The 24,271-nt window shown below is 42.1% G+C and overlaps 1 long non-coding RNA gene across 1 annotated transcript in view; it reads right to left on the bottom strand.

Annotated features, from left to right (window-relative positions):
• Positions 1–21,067, bottom strand: part of LOC112583715 — a 46,746-nt gene extending 25,679 nt beyond the window's left edge. Inside the window, exon 1 of the long non-coding RNA XR_003107887.3 lies at positions 20,838–21,067. This is a non-coding gene — a long non-coding RNA (uncharacterized LOC112583715). The remainder of the gene's footprint in view (positions 1–20,837) is intronic.
• Positions 21,068–24,271: the final 3,204 nt, after the last annotated feature.

A 24,271-nucleotide genomic window follows, 5' to 3' on the forward strand; every position in this document is an offset into this window, starting at 1 on the left:
ATGCCTTTGTTTTCATTCTCAGGGACCCACCTTAGGTCAGAGCCCCACTGAGGTGTCTGTGTCTCCAGGCAGGATCCCTTCAGCCCGTCTTCACCTTGGCCATCTTGCAGCAGATGTCCTCTGAGGCCGATAAGATGTGTCTTGTGGTCCCTCATTTGCACCAGCCTCTGCCAAGACTTGGAAAGAGCCCTGATAGTATGCGCATTGGCCATGTGCTTTGTAAAATTTTGCAAAAGTAAGGTGCTGTAACCACAATTGGTTAAGACTGTTGACACTCTGCCTGCTTCTCCTCCATCACACTTCCTTTTGTTTCAGGTGGATCTGGGCATTGAGCCAAGGAGAAGTTAAGCTGGGACTACACTTGGAGTCTAGTTAGATACATGTACATGGTTTGTAGTCACTTCCACATAGAGGTAAGTTATTATTTATGGCTCCCAAATAAGAATGACTTCCAGAAATATCAATACTACTACCATCTCTGTGCCATCTCTAGCATCATGACATAAAGCCATCAAAGAAAAGCTGAATAATTAGTCATCCATTCAAAGAGTATTTATATTAGTAACCACACAAGAAAATCTGATATGCCGTGTCAAAATCATATGGCTCAAAATGCATGACATAACCTTGAGAGGTCTTCTCAGATTTGATAAACAAACCTAGAAACCTATATAAGACCACCGGTAAATTATAAAGATGAAAGAAACTTTTAAACTCTTAATAATAAATAAAATTTCCATTAACCACGCTGGAGGATAAACTAAATTATCTTTCTATTCTGTCGATAGGAAGTGATATAACAAAATTACTGTCATGTGAAGAGGTGAACCAAAGGTTGAATTCTGCTAACATCAGGGGAAATCTTTTATAGAAGTATGTTGGCAGTAAATTAATAAAATATGTTATTTTCCCAGTTTTCATTATTTTTCTCAGCATTTTAAAATGTATGATTTGTTGTGCTTTCTTTCTCATTCTAAACACATATTCACTTTTACATCTAATTTTGTATTTTTTAATTTTTTTTTTCTTTAAAAGAGAACCTTCCCCATTACAGAATGAACTTTTTTGATTATCAGGGATAGGGGAAAGACTGGGGGTGGAAAGTTCGAGAGTTTGCAACTGACATGTACACACTGCTATATTTAAAATAGATAACTGACAACGACCTACTGTATAGCACAGGGAGTGAAGTGAAAGTTGCTCAGTTGTGTCTGACTCTTTGCGACCCCATGGACTATACAGTCCATGGAATTCTCTAGACCAGAATACTGGAGTGGGTAACTTTTCCTTTCTCCAGGGGAGCTTCCCAACCCAGGGATTGAACCCAGGTCTCCCTCATTGCAGGTGGATTCTTTACCAGCTGAGCCACAAGGGAAGTATAGTGCAGGAAATTGCTCAATATTATGTAATAACAACCAAAATGGGAAAATAATTTGTAAAAGAATGGACATACATATAACTGAATCAGTTTCTGTACACCTGAAACTATCACAGCATTGTTAGTCAACTCTACTCCAATATAAAATTAAGATGTTTTTAAAAAAGGTTATGTGTTCAGTATTTTTGTTTTTATTAAGTGAAATGTCTTCATCTTAAATAGACTCCATATACCAAGCTATGCTTTTTCTAGTAATCATGTATGGATTTGAGAGTTGGTCCATAAAGAAGGCTGAGCACCAAAGAATTGATGCTTTTGAACTGTGGTGCTGAAGAAAACTCTAAAGAGTCCCTTGGACTGCAAGAAGATCCAACCAGTCCATCCTAAAGGAAATCAGTCCTGAATATTCAATGGAAGGACTGTTGCTGAAGCTGAAGCTCCAATACTTTGGCCACCTGATGCTAAGAGCCCACTCATTGGAAAAGACTCTGATACTGGGAAAGATTGAGGGCAGGAGGAGAAGGGAGCAACAGAGGATGAGATGGTTGGATGGCATCACCAACTCATTGGACATGAATTTGAGCAAACTTCAGGAGATAGTGAAGGACAGGGGACCCTGACATGTTGCAATCCATGGGATCTCAAAGATTTGGACACTACTTAGCAGCTGAACATCATTATCAAGGCACATCTTTGGAGCCTGGCACCTGGTTGTGCATGTGACCTGCTCAGCTTGGCTTTCCCTCCCTCACCCTTGTATCTTCATGGAAGTGCAGTGAAGTGAAGTGTGTGTCCAACTCACACTCAGTTGTGTCCAACTCTTTGCGACCCAATGGACTTAGTCCATGGAATTCTCCAGGCCAGAATACCAGAGTGGGTAGCCTTTTCCTTCTCCAGGGAATCTTCCCAACCCAGGGATCCAACCCAGGTCTCCCACATTGCAGGCAGATTCTTTACAAGCTGAGCCACAAGGAAAGCCCAAGAATGCTGTAATGGGTAGCCTATTCCTTCTCCAGTGGATCTTCCCAACCTAGGAATCAAACTGGGGTCTCCTGCATCGCAGGTAGATTCTTTACCAACTGAGCTATGAGGACCTTCCCCACTTAACCTATCTATATGCACTACCTTCCTCTGGTTCTTCCCCACAACACATTTCTCTCAGGTGTCAATCATTTATCACATTCATCAACATTATATTTGTTTTTACTTTGATTTTCATGTTTTCCTCAGTAGATTCCAAACTCCCTAGGAGCAGAGCTCAGAACTGTCTCAGTGTTGGTATCTAGCATACAGCAGGTGCTTCATAAATATTTATGGATGAATGAAGTACAGGGCTGCGGGTGTGAAAAGATAGTGTAAGATGAAGTAGAACTAAACAAGGTTCATTTCAGGAGGAGTATCTGAGCAGGACGTGAGGATAAATAGCCTGAATAACTAGTGAGCCAAGTAGTTGTGATTTTACTATACTCTCCACCACCACCTCACCACCCCCCACCAATGTTCTATTCTTAAAGAAAAAGTGAAGTCACTCAGTCATGTCCAACTCTTTGTGACCTCATTGACTGTAGCCCACCAGGCTCTGCTGTCCATGGGATTCTCCAGACAAGAATAATGGAGTGGGTTGCTGTTTCCTTCTCCAGGGGATCTTCCCGACCCAGGGATCGAACCCAGGTCTCCCACACTGTAAAGAAATTCTTAAAGAAATGCCTGGGGAAATAACACACTAATGAATAGAAATGCCAAATACCATTGATGAACATAGAGGCAAAAATTCTCAACAAAATTCTAGCAAACAGAATCCAATAACATATTAAAAAGATCATACATCATGACCAAGTGGGCTTTATCTCAGGGATGCAAGGATTCTTCAATATTCACAAATCAATCAATGTGATACACCACGTTAACAAATTGAAAGATAAAAGCCATATGATTATCTCAATCAATGCAGAGAAAGCCTTTGAGAAAATTCAACACTGATTTATGATTAAAAAACTCTCCAGAAAGCAGGCATAGAAGGAACATACCTCAACATAATAAAGGCCATATATGATAAACTCATAGCAAACATTATCCTCAATGGTGAAAAATTGAAAGCATTTCCCCTAAAGTCAGGAACAAGACAAGGGTGCCCACTCCCACTCCCACCATTCAACATACTTTTGGAAGTTTTAGCTACAGCAATAAGAAAATAAAAAGAAATAAAAGGAATCCAGATTGGAAAAGAAAAAGTAAAACTCTCACTGTTTGCAGATGACATGATCCTCTACATAGAAAACCCTAAAGACACAACCAGAACGCTACTAGAGCTAATCAATGAATATAGCAAAGTTTCAGGATATAAAATTAATACACAGAAATCCCTTACATTCCTATACACTATGAGAAAACAGAACGAGAAATTAAGGAAACAATCCCATTCACCATTGTGATGAAAAGAATAAAATACTTACAAATAAATCTGCCTAAAGAAACAGAAGACCTATATATAGAAAACTAGAAAACACTGATGAAAGAAATCAGATGACACAAGTAGATGGAAAAATATACCACATTCATGAATCAAAGGAATCAATATATTGAAAATGAGTATACTACCCAAAGCAATCTATAGATTCAATGGAATCCCTATCAAGCTATCAACGGTATTTTTCACAGAACTAGCAACAGATAATTTCATAATTCGTATGGAAATACAAAAAACCTTGAATACCCACAGCAACCTTGAGAAAGAAAAATGGAACTGGAGGAATTAATCTGCCTGACTTCAGACTATACTACAAAGCTACAGTCATCAAGGCAGTATGTTACTGGCACAAAGACAGAAATATAGACCAATGGAACAAAATAGAAAGCCCAGAGATAAATCTACACACCTATGGACACCTTATCTTTGACAAAGGAGGCAAAAATATACAATGGGGAAAAGACAATCTCTTTAACAAGTGGTACTGGGAAACCTGGTCACCCACCTGTAAAAGAATGAAATTAGAACACTTTCTAACACCATACACAAAAATAAACTCAAAATGGATTAAAGATCTAAATGTAACACCAGAAACTATAAAACTGCTAGAGGAAAACATAGGCAAAACACTCTGACATAAATCACAACAAGATCCTGTATGACCCACCTCCCAGAGTAATGGAAATAAAAGCCAAAAAAAAAAAAAAAAAAAGGAACCTAATTAAACTTAAAAGCTTTTGCACAACAAAGGAAAATATAAGCAAGGTGAAAAGACAGCCATCAGAATGGGAGAAAATAATAGCAAATGAAGCAACTGACAAAGAATTAATCCCCAAAAATATACAAGCAGCTCAATATCATGAAAATAAATGACCCAATCAAAAAATGGGCCAAAGAACTAAAGAGACATTTCTCCAAAGAAGACATACAGATGGCTAACAAACACATGAAAAGATGTTCAACATCACTCATTATCAGAGAAATGCAAATCAAAACCACAATGAGGTACCATCTCACACCAGTCAGAATGGCTGCTATCAAAAAGTCTACAAACAATAAATGCTGAAGAGGGTGTGGAGAAAAGGGAACCCTCTTACACAGTTGGTGGGAATGCAAACTAGTATAGCCACTATGGAGAATAGTGTGGAGATTCCTTAAAAAACTGGAAATAGAAATGCCCTATGACCCAGCAATCCCACTGCTGGGCATATACACTGAGGAAACCAGAATTGAAAGAGACATGTGTACCCCAGTGTTCATCGCAGCACTGTTTACAATAGCCAAGAAATAGAAGCAACCTAGATGTCCATCAGCAGACAAATGGATAAGAAAGCTTTGGTATATATACACAATGGAATATTACTCAGCTGTTAAAAAGAACACATTTGAATCCGTTCTAATGAGGTGGATGAAACTGGAGCCTATTATACAGAGTGAAGTAAGTCAGAAAGAAAAACAAGCGACTTCTCTTTCACTTTTCACTTTCATGCATTGGAGAAGGAAATGGCAACCCGCTCCAGTGTTCTTGCCTGGAGAATCCCAGGGACGGGGGAGCCTGGTGGGCTGCCGTCTCTGGGGTCGTACAGAGTCGGACACGACTGAAGCAACTTAGCAGCAGCAGCAGCAGCAATGCATATATATGGAATTTAGAACAATAGAACGATGACCCTATACACAAGACAGCAAAAGAGACACAGATATAAAGAACAGACTTTTGTACTCTGTGGGAGAAGGCGAGGGTGGGATGAATTGAGAGGATAGCACTGAAACATGTATATTACCATATGTGAAACAGATGATCAGTCCAAGTTCGATTATGAAGCAGGGCACTCAAAGCCGGTGCACTGGGACAACTCAGAGGGATGGGATGGGGAGGGAGGTGGAAGAGGGGGTTCAAGACAGGGGGACACATGTATATCCTTGGCTGAGTCATGTAAATGTATGGCAAAAAACCACCACAATATTGTAAAATAATTATCCTCCAATTAAAATAAAGTGAAAGAGAAGAGTGATAAAAGTTGGCTTAAAGTTCAACATTCAGAAAACTAAGATCATGGCATCTGTTCCCATCACTTCATGGCAAATAGATGGGGAAACAGTGGAAACAGTGTCAGACTTTATTTTTTGGGGCTCCAAAATCAACGCAGATGGTGATTGCAGCCATGAAATTAAAAGACTCTTACTCCTTGGAAGGAAAGTTATGACCAACCTAGATAGCATATTAAAAAGCAGAGATATTACTTCAACAAAGATCCGTCTAGTCAAGGCTATGGTTTTTCCAATGATCATGTGTGGATGTGAGAGTTGGACTGTGAAGAAAGCTGAGCACTGAAGAATTGATGCTTTTGAACTGTGGTGCTGGAGAAGATTCTTGCGAGTCCCTTGGAGTGCAATGAGATCCAACCAGCCCATCCTAAAGGAGATCAGTCCTGGATGTTCATTGGAAGGACTGATGCTGAGGCTGAAACTCCAATACTTTGGCCACCTCATGCAGAGAGTTGACTTACTGGAACAGACCCTGATGCTGGGAGGGATAGGGGGCAGGAGAAGAAGGGGACAACAGAGGATGAGATGGCTGGATGCCATCACCGACATGAGTTTGGGTGAACTCCGGGAGTTGGTGATGGACAGGGAGGCCTGGTGTGCTGAGATTCACGGGGTCACAAAGAGTCGGACATGACTGAGCAACTGATCTGAACTGAACTGAATTAAAATAAATTAATTAATTAAAAAAAAAAAGAAATGCCAAAGCTTCAAGTGATAAACTGGAGAGAAGAGCTTAGGCATAGGAAGGGAGAAAAAGAAAAGAAACAGGGAGGGAGGGAGGGAGGAAGAGAAGTGAGAAAAAGAAAAAGTGAAAAGAAGGGAAGATGGAAGGAATTAAACATCATTATAAAAAATAAGAAAACTTAAATAGCTTCTCAAAAAAAGTACTTATTTCTTAACTAAAAATGGGTGTGGTTAATATAAAACATCAAAGAGAAGAAAATATGGGACAAATGGATCCACATAAGCATCATGCATGTCTGCATGCTCAGTCACTTCAGTCATGTCCAACTCTTTTATGACCCCAGGGACTGTAACCCACCAGACTTCTCTGTCAATGGGATTCTCCAGGCAAGAATACTGGAGTGGGTCACCATTCCCTCCTGCAGGGGATCTTTCTGACCCAGGGATCGAACCCCCATCTCTTACATCAGGAAGAGGGTTCTTTACCACCAGAACCACTGGGAAGCCCATAAGAAGCATACTCTCATCTATTGAATACATTCAAGTTTCCTGTTTGATTCTATCATTCACTCTGGAGCCTTTAGGAAAATCCATTGGCCTTGCCTGTCCGTTTATCCATAGGGCATGCAGATCAGTTGGAGAACATGGCTGAGTGTATGAGTGTGGGCAGTGGACAATGAGTCAAGGGACATCTTTCTGAAGGAGCTTTGTCTCCTATTTGTCCTGCCACAGGATAAGGGAGGGAGAAAAAACGGGGAGGAGAGAAGGAAGAAAGAAAACCGTACACTGTTTGATAATGAAGATCACAGCACTCAAGATCTGACCTAAAATGCATAGATGAAAGTTTAAGACATATTTTCTGAAATATTCTATACATCACATACACTGAATTGGTATCGCAATCTCCTAGGCACTGTCAGCTAAAAGGTAGAAAGGGAAGCATTGAAACGAGACTACATGTTTTGCTCCTTGAAGCCTATTTCTGCACTGAGAATGCCCTTAGATAAAGCTGCCTTTTGGAGACAGCAAAATCAAACTGGGAAGTGCCTCAGGGGAGCATTTGGTCCTGTTCATTGGGTGAGCAAAGATTCAGAGAGGTGAAATGATATAGCCAAGTTCTCAGAGCTAGAGAGTGTTAGTCGCTGACTCTTTGTGACCCCAGGGCCTGTAGCTCACCTGGCTCCCCCGTCTAGAAAATTCTCCAGGCAAGAATACTGGAGTGGGTTGCCCTCCCCTTCTCCAAAAGATCTTCCCAACCCAAGGATCAAACCCAAGTCTCCTGTACTGCAGGCAGATTTTTTACTGTCTGAACCACCAGAGAGGCCCAGGGGTAAGAGCTAAATAGAGGCTCCCCAGCTCCCAGGCTGACTTACTCTGCACAGAATCTCTAGATCAGGATCACTGATTTGTTTAAAAAAAAAAAAAAAAGAAAGAAAAAAAGAAAGAAATCTTGAGCAGCAAAAGGAACATCAGGAGACCACTTGCTAAAAATGAGCAAGCAGAGTGACTGTCTAGACTAGGAAAAGAAACATAGTTGCCAGAATCACCAGATGGAAAGGGAAGTTATTAAAACTCAATTTTACTATTCTATTGATTTAAGCAAGAATATAGCAGCAGGATAGGTTTGCCCAGAGATGCTAGAGCTCAGGCTATGGAATTACTAGTAGAAAGTAGCCCATAACATAAATGCTCATTTTGCACAAGTTCAAAGAGAACTGATTTTCACTGCAATCTGTTAAGGAAAAAAGATGACATTTTAGCACTAGCTGCCCTCAGCTACAAGTACTGATATTCTGGAAACAATGCAAATGATTGACACGGCAAAGCCCCAGACTGGAATGCGTCCTGGGTGCTTAATGCATTCTGTAACTTGGTTATGACTTCAAGGAAGTTGTCAGCATGTTCTAAGCAAATGGCTCATAGGGCAGCACATTCAGGATTTATCAGGGTTAGGTTGCTAGGTGTAAATTGTGTCAGTCAGTCAGTTCAGCCGCTCAGTCACATCCGACTCCTTGCAACCCCATGGACTGCAGCACACCAGGTCTCCCTGTCCATCACCAACTCCCAGAGTTTACTTAAACTCATGTCCACTGAGTCGGTGATGCCATGCAACCATGTCATCCTCTGTCGTTCCCTTCTCCTCTTACCTTCAATCTTTCCCAGCATCAGGGGCTTTTCAAATGAGTCAGTTCTTCACAGTTCGTAGATTGTGTAGATGTTTGCAAATGCTGATATGCGTATGAGTTCCTCAAGGACAAGATGGAAATTAAAAAGAATGGGGAAACTTACCAATGGATGCAGGCAGACCTTGAATTTGAGATTATTACAATAGCCCTCGATGTTGCAGTCCCAAACAATGAGATTTGGTTGAAGTTTACCAACAGCATTGCTAAGCTGCCAGATTTCTAAGCCATGGATCAAAATCTATACTTTTGTTTGTTTGCTTATGTTCATTTTTGAGTCAAGAAATAGGTCTTCTTATGAAACTGTGAAATGGAATACCTCCTGCCATATCGATAAACAAGGATGTCACAGCTATCTGAGATTCTGGCCCTCCACGTGTAAGCCGGTGAGTCCTAAGGGAATTCAAGAAGAACCTACTGGCAAGCTACAGTCCCTACAGACACTCTTAACAGACAGGTGGGGGTGGGGAGGGGGTGTAAAAACACAGGATGCTGGCCCCAAATAGCTGAGATGCATAAGAAAGAAGTGATTAATAAACCCAGAGGCTTGCATTTTCCCTCACACAGAAGAGGGCTAAATGCTTTGAGATATCTGGTTTTCTTTAATTAACAGTAGTCTTTTGATATTCACATTACCTGCCCCTTGCTGCAAACTTCTATATAACCTGACTTCTTCCCCCATCTCCTCAGAGCAATTTCTTAGGGCTACCTGAGTTGCTGCCTCCTGGGCTTGAAGTTCTAAGAATTCCTGCTGAATAAAACAAAACTCTTAACTTTCTTCTTGGGCCTCCCTGGGGGCTCAGTGGTAAAGAATCCTCCTGCCAATGCAGGAGACACAGGTTCAATCCGTGGTCCGGGAAGATCCCATATGACGCGGAGCAGCTAAGCCCATGTGCCGCCAACTATGGCAACTGCGCCCTAGAGCCAGGGACCCACAACCACTGAGCCCACATGCATAACTACTGAAGCCTGCACTCCACAACAAGAAAAGACACTGCAATGAGAAGGCTGCACAGCGCAACTGGAGAGCAGTCCCTGCTCAGCGCAACTAGAGGAAAGCCCACGGACACCAACGAAGACCCTGCACAACTAAAAACAAGCAAAATTGAATAAAAAGAGCCTGTGGTTAAAAAAAGAAGAAATAGGTCTTCTTGACATGGTTACAAAAAAAAAAAAAAAAAAGCCGGGGGAGGGGGGTGCAATTCAGAAACATTCCCTGAAGAGCATCTTCCTATCCACAGCCTGCCGGTTACTTAAATAAGTGAATAGGTTTCAGGTGGTCCTGGTATTGCTGTTATTGGAGTCACACCATCAAGCAAGACCCTGGAGACCAAGTTTCTCCACACCCTTGGCAGAAGTCCATTCACAGTGACTGCTGACAGTGTGTGTCTGTGAAGACAGAGCAAGGGACCAAAGACAGCCAGCTGGAATACTCTGAAAGCAAACGCTTTCTTCAAAAGACATCAAACACTAGCAAAATATATCAACCCGGCTACCACTGTGAGCCCCCAAATATTCGTTCCCTCTTTGGTGTCCCATTTTCATAATCAAAGCCTTAACACCATGTTGAAAAGAGAATTTGCTGGATAGAATTATAACAATAAGGAAAATTTTAACAGGAACATAAAACCTTAAAACTCCTATAAATCTGCTGGATACTAAGGTCAGGACAAAAGAGAGAAAGGAATGAGGAGAATTTGCCAGGTACTCGATGCAGAGACGAAACACATCCAGGAAAAGTCTACGGCGTATTTCATTCTCTTGTGAAAAATATCCAACAGAGGGCTCGCTCAGAGAAGATTCTAAACAGAACTCATTTGACAATTTTTGCAGTAGGCAAAATACCTTCAATTAATTAGAAAGGCAAAACCATGTGTGCACATATACAAACTGCAGATGTGCAGAAATAAATACCATCTTGGGCTGGCCCAGATCCAGGTAAACATGGGCCCTGAAGACCTCCCTAATTTCGGTGGACTGAAGTCTGGAAAAGTGATTAACTATCTAAATGCAAGTGTAACTGCTCCATGCCCCCAGAGAATGCGGGGAGAGAAAGGAAGGCTCTTACATCCTAATTAAAAGTCCGAGCTTTTGCCCCATGGAATGCAAGACCGCTTTGGACACAGGAAACTGTTCTTTATCCAGCTACACTCATAAAGCTGTCAATAAGTTGAGAAAGTGGCCTTGATGGTGTTAAAAAAAAAAAAAAAGAAAAAAAAACCTCTCTTAAAGCACTGGCTGCTAATAAAATTCTTTTCTGTTCAATGAAGTCCAGCAAATCATCTAGGATCATATAAATAGCAAATTTAACAGCAAATTAGCAAGGCTTATAAAATATATGACCACTTAGGCAGCAAGGAAAGCCAAAAATCAAGGTTGGAGAATTACTAAATTATGGTTAAAATACATCTTTCTTTCTTTTGATGCCTTTCATTGGAAGTCTTTAAAAATCTATTTTGAGAGACTAAACTGCTTTTCAAAGGGGACATTATTAAACTAGCTGTGTTTGATAGGGTGAGGACCTCTCACCCTTGATAACCACCCAAAAATAAGTAATGACCTGCACAGCACGAGAGATCTGTGCAGAGCATCCAAGCCTGCCCGGGTCCAGTGTACCATCTTCTGGTTATCTGGTAATGGATTTTAGACTTTGGCACAAAGTCATCGTGGTTACGAAGAAAACATGGCCCTGTCTCTACATTTTCTAATACCTTCAGAAAATAAAATAGCTACTTCCCTTTATGAAACTGGCAACCGTTTAAAGTTTCAGACAAAACGAGGAGCCAGACTGTAAAGAAGTCATTAAAACAATTCATACATTAATACCTGAAGATCTAGCTTAAATTCTCAATTTTCATCCCCTCCGTTAAAGAGATTCTCATTAGTTGTGCCCTAGAACACAGGTAGGGTCATTATTAAACTGGCCCCTTCCTGATGTTTCATGGAAGGTTATAGAGACTCTTTATGAGGACCAAATTCTCAAAGCTGGTAACTTTGCAATAAAGTTCTTTTCACCAAATCTTGGCACACACAATCTATGCTTGGCTCTGAAAAAAAAAAGAAAGAAAGAAAGAAAGAAAAATTTACAAAGGAAAAAATTCAACACTTTTGAAGTTTCCATCTTTATTAAGTATTGGAATAGTTGATGTGTTGAAGGTAAGTTCTCAGCTGGTTATTCTAAGGTATTGCTGTGATCCCCAAACTTTTAGTGACTTGACATAATGATGAAATTGAACACATATATTGAGAACTTGTTGTCATTGTTTAATCACTAAGTTGTGTATGACCCTTTGTGACCCCATGGACTGTGTCCCGCCAGGCTCCTCTGTCCGTGGGATTCTCCAGGCAAGAATACTGGAGTGAGTTGCCATTCCCATCTCCAGGGAATCGTTCTGATTCAGGGATCAAACTCATGTCTTCAGCATTAACAGGTAGATTCTTTATTGCTGAGCCACCAGGGAAGCCCTGAGAACTTAAGAGCCCCCAGATTATGCTAAGTGTTAAGGATACAAAAGCTCTCTAGGAGATCCACTCTTGGTTGAGGCGGACACAGAAACAGAAAAAAAGTTGAATAACAAGGAAATAAGTATGTGATTAGCTGCCAAAATGAAGATGGGAAGAGTAGAGCCAATGACCAAGTTAGAACAAACAGACCAAACAGACCATGCAGTTGGACACCAACTTCAAATTCAGAGCATATCATAGTTCAGGCTGCTATAATAAAAATGCCACAGACTGGGTAAATTTAAACCACAAACATTTATTTCTCACAGTTCTGGAGGCTGAAAGGTCAAGGCACCAGCAGATTGAGTGTTTAGTGAGAACCCACTTCCTGGTTCATAGACAGCTGTCTTCTCACTATGTCCTCATATGGCAGAAGAGGTGGTCCCTGGGGTCCCTTTTCTAAGGACACTCATCCCATTCATGAGGACTCCACCCTTATGACTTCATCTCCAAATGCCCAACCTCCAAATGCCATCACTTTGGGGATTAGGATCTCAACTTATGGATTGGGAAGGGTTAAAAACATTCAGTCTATAACAGGGGGGTTCCAAAATCATGCTTTGTTGTTGTTCAGTCACTAAGTTGTGTCTGAGTCTTTGCAACCCCATGGACTGCAGCATGCCAGGCTCCTCTGCCATTCACCATCTCCCAGAGTTTACTCAGATTCATGTCCATTGAGTTGATGACACTATCTAACCATCTCAACTTCTGCCACCCCCTTCTCCTCCTGCCCTCAATCTTTCTCAACAAGTCAGCTCTTTGCATCGGGTGGCCAAAGTATTGGAGCTTCAGCATCAGTCCTTCCAATGAGTATTCAAGGTTGATTTCCTTTAGGGTTGACTGGGTTGATCTCACAGTCCAAGGGACTCTCAAAAGTCTTATTGAGCACCACAATTTGAAAGCATCAGTTCTTCAAAATCATGCTTAGGTCTGATAACTCACAGAAAGCTGTTATACTCAGTTATAGTTAATTATAGGGAAAGAACACAGATTAAAATCAGCCAAGGGAAGGGACACCAAGGGTAGAGTCCAGGAAATTTCCAAATGCAAAGCTTCTGGTTATCCTGTCCCTGTGCACTTGTGGATGGAGTCAAATCTTCCCAGTTGCTGCGTGTGATAATATGCCAGGTGTACAACCAACCTAGTATGCTCACCTCAGCCTTTGGTGTCCAGAGTTTCTACTGTGACTCAATCCCATGCCACCTACATGACTGACCTTTACTACCCAGCTTCTCCCTGAGGTGGGGTCACTCCCTTTGGTATCCAGCCCCTCCAGGGGCCAGAACTGATGCCACATAAGGCTTCAACATGAATCACATTATTAAGACTGTCCAGTGGCCAGAGCCCCCAGGCAAACAAAGATACTTCCCTGAGGCAGGATATTAATCACTTTGCAATAGTTGAGGACAAAGGCCAGACACCCCTTTAGATAAGGTTGATTCTTCCTTAACCAGAAAGGTACAGAAACTCAACTATGGAAAGATCAGGGTAGACTGGAGTAATTAGAAAGGATATAGAAATTTCATTCAGTACTTTAAACATTAAAGTGAATTACATGCTAATAATTTAGCATGGAAAAATGGGAAAAAATTAGAATCATTGAGCAAGAAAGCAGGAAAACAGTCAGTAAAAGAGTATTTTTAGAAGATTAAAGTGATAATGAGCTCCGCTTTTCGTCTCTCTCTTTCCACTCTCTTCCCAGGAAATCAGGTGTAGTCTCTCAGTCTCTTGTTGTTAAATAAGTTGGCAGGGCTCTAACTGACATGTCTAGACTTGAACTCCACCTAGAGCTGATCTAAAACTTCCACTGGGATGTCAAATAGACATCTCAAGAGAACTTGTCCTATGCATCTCTCATCTCCATATGGTGCCATGAGTGATCCAGCTGCTCAAGCAAAGATACCAAGCCATCCTCTCAACCAACATCTATCTAATCCAGAAGCAGTGACACCCCTAATTCAAAATTTTTCCTAAATTCAACCATAATAAGCCAATCCCACTGCCACAATCCAAGCCAAGTCATCATCATCTCTCATTTAGAGAGACGCTCAGGAGGTGCCTTCTTTCCCTTCACAACCCATTTATCCTCTGCACAGCAGCCTGAGTGATCTCTATAGGGTATAAATCATATCATGTTATACCTGTGCTTAAAGCCCTTCAGTGGAAGCTCCCAACTCCTTTAAAATAATGTACAAACTGCCACTGTCACCCCCAAAACTTTGAAAGGCTTGACCACCTTAGATTTCATCTTGCATGGTTCTTTGCTGTCTTCCGGTCACACTGGCCATTCCTTGAACACAATGAGCTTCTTATAGTTGGGTCTCTACAGGCTATCTTCTCTCTCTTTGGAACACTTTTCTCTCGAATCTTCTGTTGGCTGGTATCTTCTTATCATTTGGGTCTCAGGTCGATGATAAACTCCACCAAGAGGTCTTCCTTGGCCATCCAATCTGAGTGGCAGCCACTTTCAGTCACTATCAGAGCACCCTGTTTTAATTCCATCATAGCAAGCATCACTTTATTGATTCATTCGTGAATTCTGTTTGTTTACATGTCTATTGCTTTTCTCTCTTACTAGGATATAGGCAAGTAAAAAGTTGTCCATTTTGCTTACTTCTCTGTGTCCAGTTTCGACTACAGAGATGGACACATAGTATCTGTGTTCTCATCAGATCCTTATTGAATGAACAGGATACGGTATTTTAAATTTATCATAGGCATTCAAAATAGTTAAGAAGGAAAAGCCTGTTTTTTTACACTCCTTCCTTCTTTGAATTCTTTTTTTGATGTATGATTCCTCCTCTCCAACAGTAATTTTTAATTACTTTTATCCTCCACCTTATTATGACTGGCTTCTTCAAAGAAGCTAAGGCATCCATTTACTCTAAAATGTGAATGACTGATAAATGTGTTAAGGCCTTTGAAGTTGGAACAAAGTATGAAATCAGTGATTTTCAGACCATGACATTCCCAGACCATGTAAGGTGAAGTTCTCAGTCCCTCAATTCATCCAGTTTTTTTGTATTTGAGTATTTTTTCATGCTGAGCTTGCCGAATACCTAGTTGCCTCATATCTTTTTAAGTTAATGTTGATTACAGAAATGATTTTACAGACAAGTATCAATGGAATAGACCCTCAGTGATAACCTTTGTAGCCAACTGAGCTGGGGAGTCTGGGATCTTCCTCTGTATCCTTAAAAATGTGTCTACCTGAGTACACAGCCCTATTTAGGGGAATAGGAAAAACAGAGGCACAAAGTATGTTAATGCTACTTTTGGAGGCCCTGTGAGATTCTAGACTAAACTTTAGGAAATAGTGGGAGTCAAAGGAAGGAGATATTTTAAACAAACAACTGCAAAGGGCAACTGCTTGGAAACAAAGAACAACAAATAGAATAATCAGATGTGATGCCAAGATATTCAGCCTTGTTGCAAAATGAACAGTAGAAAGTTTTGATGAATGTAGAAATATTGAGATGCATAGATAATCTTGTTAGGGAAAAATGTATCAAGATTGAAGTCATGGCAGAACCATCAGCCATAAATATCAAACAAGCAATCGGGAAATATGAGAGTGGAGTTAGATGTAGCTTGAAGCTAGGGATCAGATACTGGTAAACCCCTGGCCACACCTGCACATGGAAAGCCCCCAAGTGATACACTTGAGAAATTCCTAGGTCCTGAAACAGGCACAAAGAAAAATATCATAACTTGTGGTACAGCACAGAAAACTGTAGTCCCATAAATATGAATCACCAAGTATTTAATGACTTGAGACTCAGACATGAGGCTTGGGTGACATCATGTTCTGAGCGGCAAAATCACCATGGTAACAAGCTATTTCTAGGTCCTGGTGTGGCTATTCCAGCAGCGTAGATAATAAAAATCTGGGAGTCCCTTTGTTCAACTCTCTGCAGATCCACTAGCTTCAAATGGGCAGCCAACTGTCACAGCTACCCTGGGTGCACACATGCCCATGAAGCACAGAAGGAAGAAACTGAAGATTCCTGCTCACCAAGACATAGTCTTTCTCTAGGCTGGCTTCCTATCATTTTTGATTCTTAGTAAAGCTGATGTGTAGACATAGAAAGTGTTTCAGTCTCTCATTTCTAAAATACTTAAAATCCAGTGTTTGTGTTCCAGGATTCAAGCCTAAGACACTAAAATTTTATATTAAAAGTAATAAAACACTTTTATATGAAAAGTAAAAAAAAACATAAAATCATCAGAAAAGAGAGATAAACAATAAATCTACACCCTCAACTTTCTCAAATGGGATTATATTAGAAGGCATGGGCTCCTGCCAGCCAATGAGGTAAAACTGACCTCATTCGAATGGAACCCTAGCTATTTCTGATCTCTTGCTGTCAGGGATTTTAAAACACTGCATTTAGGTTTCTTCACTTTGGCTTTCTTCTAACTTCACTACTTATCGTAGGCTGATGACCACCCCAGGAGAATGACCCTCTGATGAGCCAATGACCTTCTATCTGAGACTATGGAGGAGGCCCCACTGTCTCCTTGAGTCCAAACTTGAGTTTCAGTTGCCTAGACCGCCCACCAGTGCAGCTGGAAGTCAGAGTTCATGATTCTGGAGAGAGCTGCCCAGAAACTGCTTCCTGGGAGTTGTTGACTGTCACACCCCTCCCTTGGCTTCTAGCAGAGAGTGAAAGATGGGAGTCTCACTCAGTTACCATCCTTTGCCTAGAGTAGGAAGCTGCTCCTGGTCCCAGACTGAAGGTCTTGTCCTAGGACTAAGTACATCTCTGAGTGACTGTGGGTTGATGAACACTACCCTCTATCCTGAAAAGAGAACCCCACCCTAATCCCTGGAACCTGGGAAAGTCACCTCATATGGCAAAAAAGACTCTTGAGTGTCCCTTGGACAGCAAGGAGATGAAACCAGTCAATCCTAAAAGAAATCGACCCTGAACATTCATTGGAAGGACTGAAGCTGGAAGCTGAAGTTCCAGTACTTTGGCCACCTGATGTGAAGAGCTGACTCCCTGAAAGAGACCCTGATGCAGGAAACGACTGAAGGCAAAAGGAGGAGGAGGGCAACAGAGGATGAGATTAGATAGCATCACCAACTCAATGGACATTAATTTGAGAAAATTCTGGGAGATTGTGGAGGACAGTGGAGCCTGGCATGCCACAGTCCATGGGGTTGCAGAGAGTCGGACATGACTTAGCCACTGAACAACAACAACATGGAAGAAAACACATTTTGCAGATGCTATTAAAGATCTTGATATGACCAGATTATCCTGGATTAAGAGAATTTAGGGGTGGGCCCTAAATGCACTATAAAAGGGGAGCAGAAAGAGATAACAGCACAGAAGAGGGGAATGCATGGGACGACAGAAGCAGAGATGGGAGAGATGTTTCCACAAACCACGGAATAACCACCACCAACCACCAGCAGCCGGAAGAGATGATAAACACATTGTTCCTTAAAGTCCCTGAGGGAGGGTGGCCCTTCTGACATCTTGATTTCAGCCCAGAGATATTGATTTCAGACTTCCAGCTTCCAAATCAGTGAGAATATAAATGTCTGTTGTTTTAAGATACTAAGTTTGTGGTATATGTTACTGCAGGTAATGTATTGAATATAGTGAATACAGGTAAAACAGTGATTGAAACAGAAACAAGATGTACCACTTCAAGAAAAATGCCTTCCCTTACCCAAGCACCCAGCAGAACAGACACAACATTATCCAATATCTGGAAAGTTATGACCCAACCTAGACAGCATATTAAAAAGCAGAGACATTACTTTACCAACAAAGTCTGTCTAGTCAAGGCTATGGTTTTTCCAGTGGTCATGTATGGATGTGAGAGTTGGACTATAAAGAAAGCTGAGTGTCGAAGAATTGATGCTTTTGAACTGTGGTGTTGGAGAAGACTCTTTGAGAGTCCCTTGGACTGCAAGGAGATTCAACCAGTCTATCCTAAAGGAGATCAGTCCTGGGTGTTCATTGGAAGGACTGATGTTGAAGCTGAAACTCCAGTACTTTGGCCACCTGATGTGAAGAGCTGATTCATTGGAAAAGACCCTGATGCTGGGAAAGACTGAGGGCAGGAGGAGAAGGGGACGACAGAGGATGAGATGGTTGGATGGCATCATTGACTTGATGGACATGGGTTTGGGTGGACTCCGGGAGTTGGTGATGGGCAGGGAGGCCTGGCGTGCTGTGGTTCATGGGGTCACAAAGAGCTGGACATGACTGAGCAACTGAACTGAATTGTATTTTGTTCAAAGGCAAGGCTATTCAATTCCAGCTATGAAAAGAAATATATGTACAAGTACCCAGTGCTTGATGTACATTATAAGGATTTTTTCCCATTTTTTTTGCAAATAGAATGTAAGTATAATCTTACAAAGCTATTTGATATTTAAGATTTTGACTTTAATATAAACTACCTAAAACAGCCAGTAGTGGTTCAAACTTGAAAAAAGTACTACTATTTCCCCCCTATTTTTATGACATGTGTATTGAGAACTACAGAAAAGCTCTAAAAAAATAAAAACTGACACTATAGGTGACTTCTTTGCCTTGAAATACACAGTTAATTAATTTTTCCTCCACTCTTTGCATGTATAAATATTTTTATTGCAAAGTAAGGACTGTAAGATCTTCTACAATCTTTTAGTTTACGGCTTAATAATGTGACATTTTGTGATTATTTTCCTTTCTCATTAAATTCTCATCCAAAGCATGTTTTCATAACCACATAGAGTTTTTCATCTTTGGATCTTACCATGAGGATTTTAATTTTTACATAATCCCTCCATCGGTCTATTTACATATCTATTTACCTTTGAAAATATGCTTGGAAGCCCATAACGCTTTCTTTTAGTATTTTATGGTGTCTGGTCTGTTAAGAGTGTTAATGCACCCGGAATTTATTTTAATATATGATGTGGCAGCATGATCTAATCTTCCCTCCCCCAAATGGCTCAGCAGTTATGAGTCAACAAGTTGTGAGATGACTTTTTAATGAAGGATGCTTTCTCCACTAGTTTGACACATACTAACTTCTGATTTATGTTTCTAGGCTTACTCCTGAAAGTGAGTTAGTTGCTCAGTCATGTCCAACTCTTTGTGACCCTATGGACTATAGCCCGCCAGGCTCCTCTACAGGTGGAATTCTCCAGGCAAGAATACTGGAGTGGGTCGCGATTCCCTTCTCCAGGGGATCTACCCACCCCAGAGATCGAACCCAGGTCTCCCGCATAGTGAGCAGATTCTTTACTGTCTGAGCCACCAGGGAGGCTTACTCCTGATATTGTATTCTGCTCCACTGGCCACTTTGTGTATTCCTCATCATAAAAAATTACAGAAACTTTATATGAACAACTCCCTCCTTGTAACTGTTATTTTTTTAAAACCATCTCAGTTCTTCTGAGGCATTCAATTTGGTCAAATTCAACATTTTAAATGATAACATTTTAATGAAAAACTACTTTTTAATTGCAGAGGTTCACTTGGAGATGACAAAGTATATTTACAGATCCTGTTATCTAAGAATAAGTTTTCTAACCATTTATGAAGGTTTTCTCTTCTTCATCCTCAAATATTTTCCCCCAGCAATAAGCTCCTCTCTCCAGCATAAATAATTGACCCTTTCCTGGATTATTTTAATCAGCAAATAAACACAATTTACTTTCTATCTTCATGGGGGGGGGGGGGTAAATTATCCCAAACTCCACACTCTCATCTCTCTCTTTCCTTGCACGTTAAAACCTTTGGGGGTAGAATCTCAGATGTAGAAAACAAACTTTGGTTACCTGGGGATGGAGAGAGGGATAAATTGGGAGATTGGGACTGACATATACACTACTATATATAAAATAGATAGGTAACAAGGACCTACTATATAGCCCAGAGAACTCTGCTCAGTAATGGCCTATATGGGAAAAGACTAAAAAAAGAGTAGATACATGTATACACATAACTGCTTCACTTTGCTGTACACCTGAAACTAACTCAACATTGTAAATCAACTATACTCCAATAACGGAGAAGGAAACAGCAACCCACTCCAGTATTCTTGCCTGGGAAATTCCATGGACAGAGGAGCCTGGCGGGCTACAGTCCCTGGGGTCGCGAAGGGTCGGACATGACTTTGCGACTAAACAACAAATACCCCAATAAAAATAGGAAAAAAAAAAAAAAACCCTTTGGTGAGAGCTGTCTGCAGTCTGCAGTGGCTAGCACTTATTCACATGTCATTCACTGTTTAACATACTTAAAAGGAGATTTTTCTCCAGGAAATCACTTTGTTAACACCAGAAATTAACACAACGTTGTAAATCGATTATACTTCAATTTAAAAAGGAAAAAAAAGTTTTAAAAAAGGTAACAAAATCCACCATGATTTCTGAAAGGACATCAAAAACCTCCTCATTTCTGACCTCCCAGCAGCAGGCCCCTGGCTGCTAGGAAACGCTCAGCTCCTAGCTCCTGGAGTTCTACCATCAATGCTCCTCCTCCGACCTCATCACAGGCCAAGCCCATGAACAATTCACGGGAAATAAACATAGAATCTGGGTAATAAAATAAAGTCTTACCTTTCTTTTCCTCTGTGCGGAGTCTAGTCTCTCTGGCTCACAGCGGGCAGCGGGCAGGGGGCAGCAGAGGCCTTGTATCCGGATCTTCAGTCCAGAGTTACTGATGCAAAACAGGCTACACCTGCACCTTAGCTACAGGGGTGGGGCGTGTGCAGAAGCTCCGCCCACAAGGCTCCATCCAAGATGGCGGCCACGGGCCGTGTGCAGAGACGCTCTGCCTGGCACTGAGATCTCGCCCCACCTCGCGAGAACCCAGTCGACTCTCCCAGCCTAAAAGCAGAAAGACCCTTGTGGAGTACCGACTCAGGAAGGTCAGTAACAAAATGCTGACACCCTAGGTGGGACAGACTGGCCTTATTCACCTGCACTCCTCCCTAGGTTCCAGGCCCACCCTGACTCCTGCGGGGAACATAGCGGAGGCTTTGGGAGCTTCCTCTGATCCCGGAGGACACTGTGACTAATTGGAATGCGACTGCCTGCTGCCAAATCCAGAGCAGCTCTGCCCAGGAACCTGGTGCTAGGGTGTGGCGCAAGCACGCCTTAGACCCCAGTAGTCCCCCTTGAGGGGACCACATTGTGACATATTTGGGGTTGGAGACTGAAATGACATGACTGCATTTGGCTGCCTCTGGCTGGCTCTCCCATGGTGTCAACCCCAGGGACGGAGGGAACCAAGGGCAAGAGGGAGACAGGGCAGCCTTGCCTGCAGTATCGCTGGGAGTGTGGTAGTCTCTACCTCTCTATGCTACACCAGTGCGTTGTGTCCTCTTTGCTCACCTCCAGGGGTCAATGGTAGCATCCTCCATGGTCACTTCTGGTTTGGTAAAGGATGGGATAGCCCGAGAGCTGAGAGGCAAAACTGGGAAAAGGCCCAGGTAATGGGGACACCTGACAAAATGGAATAAGGACTCACTATCTGAGTTCAGGAAAAGACATGGGGATGCCCAGGGCAAAGGCTCCCAAGGTGGGTACAGATCCATGAGGTAGCCCCACTCAGGCAGTGCTGGTTTCTCAGAAGTGACCTGGGGGCCCTGGTGCTGGTACTGGTGCTGGTAAGTCGCTTCAGTCGTGTCCGACTCTGTGCGACCCCATAGACGGCAGCCTACCAGGCTCCCCCTTCCCTGGGATTCTCCAGGCAAGAACACTGGAGTGGGTTGCCATTTCCTTCTCCAATGCATGAAAGTGAAAAGTGAAGGTGAAGTCGCTCAGTCATGTCCGACTCTTAGTGACCCCATGGACTGCAGCCCACCAGGCTCCTCTGTCCATGGGATTTTCCTGGGAGCCCCTCAAAAGGCCAGGAACCCCATGCTCAGGAGGGAAGCCCAGGGAGCTGCTGGCAAGAACAGGAAACACTTATCGGCCAAGGTTCCTGGGCTCTTCTCCCAGGATCAGAACAGGAGGATTGCAACTGCCCCGGAGATCAGGTGAGTACCATGGGGAACCCCCCCACCCCACCCCATACCTTTAGCTCTCACCTGGTAAGGGGTCTGAAAACTTCTCCTTTTCAACCTAAGGGAGGAAAGAGAAGAACTACGCCCCTCACCCCCATCTGAGAGCAGTGCCACCCACTAAGGGACCAAGCTGGTCAGGAACTATAGAGGCCAACCCTCTCTGGCCAGGATGTTCTGATTGAGGAAGGACTAACTAGTTCAAGCTCCAACCATTACAAATAGGGGGACCCCAGTTACATCAGAGTTCACACCATTTGGATACCTCCTATTTGGGTCTTTTGAAGAATCCATTAACTGTTTGCTGCTGGGTCCAAATTTCCCAAGCCAGAAATCTTCTTTGGGTTGAATCTTATGGCATTTGTGTGACAACAGGTCACTCCAACTGGCCCCCTTGGCCTTTGGAAACAAATCTAACATATAGCATCTAAGGGATGGGGAACCAAGAATCCACTGAGCTGAAGGGTCACCCATTAGGGTCCATCAGGAAGAAGCATCTTACCATTCTATGTGGTATAGCCTGGGCCCCAGACAGGCTGGGAGATGGGAAGGTGGACCTGGCAGTGGGTAGCAAACTTGGGTGACCCACCTCAGCTTCATCCTCACGGAAAGTTGGAGAAGCCACTCCAGAATGGAACCAATCCATTTGCAGCCTCACTCCTCCTAAAAATGGAAGACAGCCTAGGGGTATCCTGGGAGTGTCCAGGTCCTGAGCATCTGGGTCTGTAATTATGGCCTAACAGCTAGGCCTCTAGGTGGCAAGTTGAAAGGAAAGGATAATGATCTTTTTGAATAGAATTCAGAATGCAAAGGGGCCTTTGGAGAATTGAAAAAGCCATTAAATCAGGCCTCCTGCTGGCCCTCCCAGATGGAGCTAAACCCTTTGACCTTTACATTCAAGAGAGAATGGGATCATCATTACTGTCTTCATATGTGTTAATATATGATCTTTGTCTTTTTCCGACTGACTTCACTCTATATAATAGGTTCCAGGTCCATCCACCTCACTAGAACTGACTCAAATGCATTCCTTCTTATGGCTGAGTAATATTCCATGCCACAGGCCTGGAAAAGATCAGTTTTCATTCCAATCCCAAAGAAAGGTAATGCCAAAGAATGCTCAAACTACCACACAATTGCACTCATCTCACACACTAGCAAAGTAATGCTCAAAATTCTCCAAGCCAGGCTTCAATAGTACATGAACCATGAACTTCCAGGTGTTCAAGCTGGATTTAGAAAAGGTAGAGAAACCAGAGATCAAATTGCCAACATCCGTTAGATCATAGAAAAAGCAAGAAAATTCCAGAAAAGCATCTATTTCTGCTTTATTGACTATGCCAAAGCCTTTGACTGTGTGGATCACAACAAACTGTGGAAAATTCTGAAAGAGATGGGAATACCAGACCACCTGACCTGCCTCCTGAGAAATTTGTATGCAGGTCAAGAACCAACAGTTAGAACTGGACATGGAACAACAGACTGATTCCAAATAGGAAAAGGAGTATGTCAAGGCTGTATTGTCACCCTGCTTATCTAACTTATATGCAGAGTACATAATGAGAAATGCTGGACTGGATGAAGCACAAGCTGGAATCAAGATTGCCCGGAGAAATATCAATAACCTCAGATATGCAGATGACACCACACTTATGGCAGAAAGCGAAGAACAACTAAAGAGCCTCTTGATGAAAGTGAAAGAGGAGAGTGAAAAAGTTGGCTTAAAGCTCAACATTCAAAAAATTAAGATCATGGCATCTGGTCCCATCACTTCATGGCAAATAGATGGAGAAACAATGGAAACAGTGGCAGACTTTAGTTTTTTGGACTCCAAAATCACTGCAAATGGTGACTGCAGCCATGAAATTAAAAGATGCTTGCTCCTTGGAAGAAAAGCTATGACCAACCTAGACAGCATACTAAAAAGCAGAGATATTACTTTGTCATCAAAGATCCATCTAGTCAAAGCTATGGTTTTTCCAGTGG

Source organism: Bubalus bubalis, chromosome 3 (assembly GCF_019923935.1).
Source record: "Bubalus bubalis isolate 160015118507 breed Murrah chromosome 3, NDDB_SH_1, whole genome shotgun sequence".
In the NCBI taxonomy this organism is placed as follows: domain Eukaryota; kingdom Metazoa; phylum Chordata; class Mammalia; order Artiodactyla; family Bovidae; genus Bubalus; species Bubalus bubalis.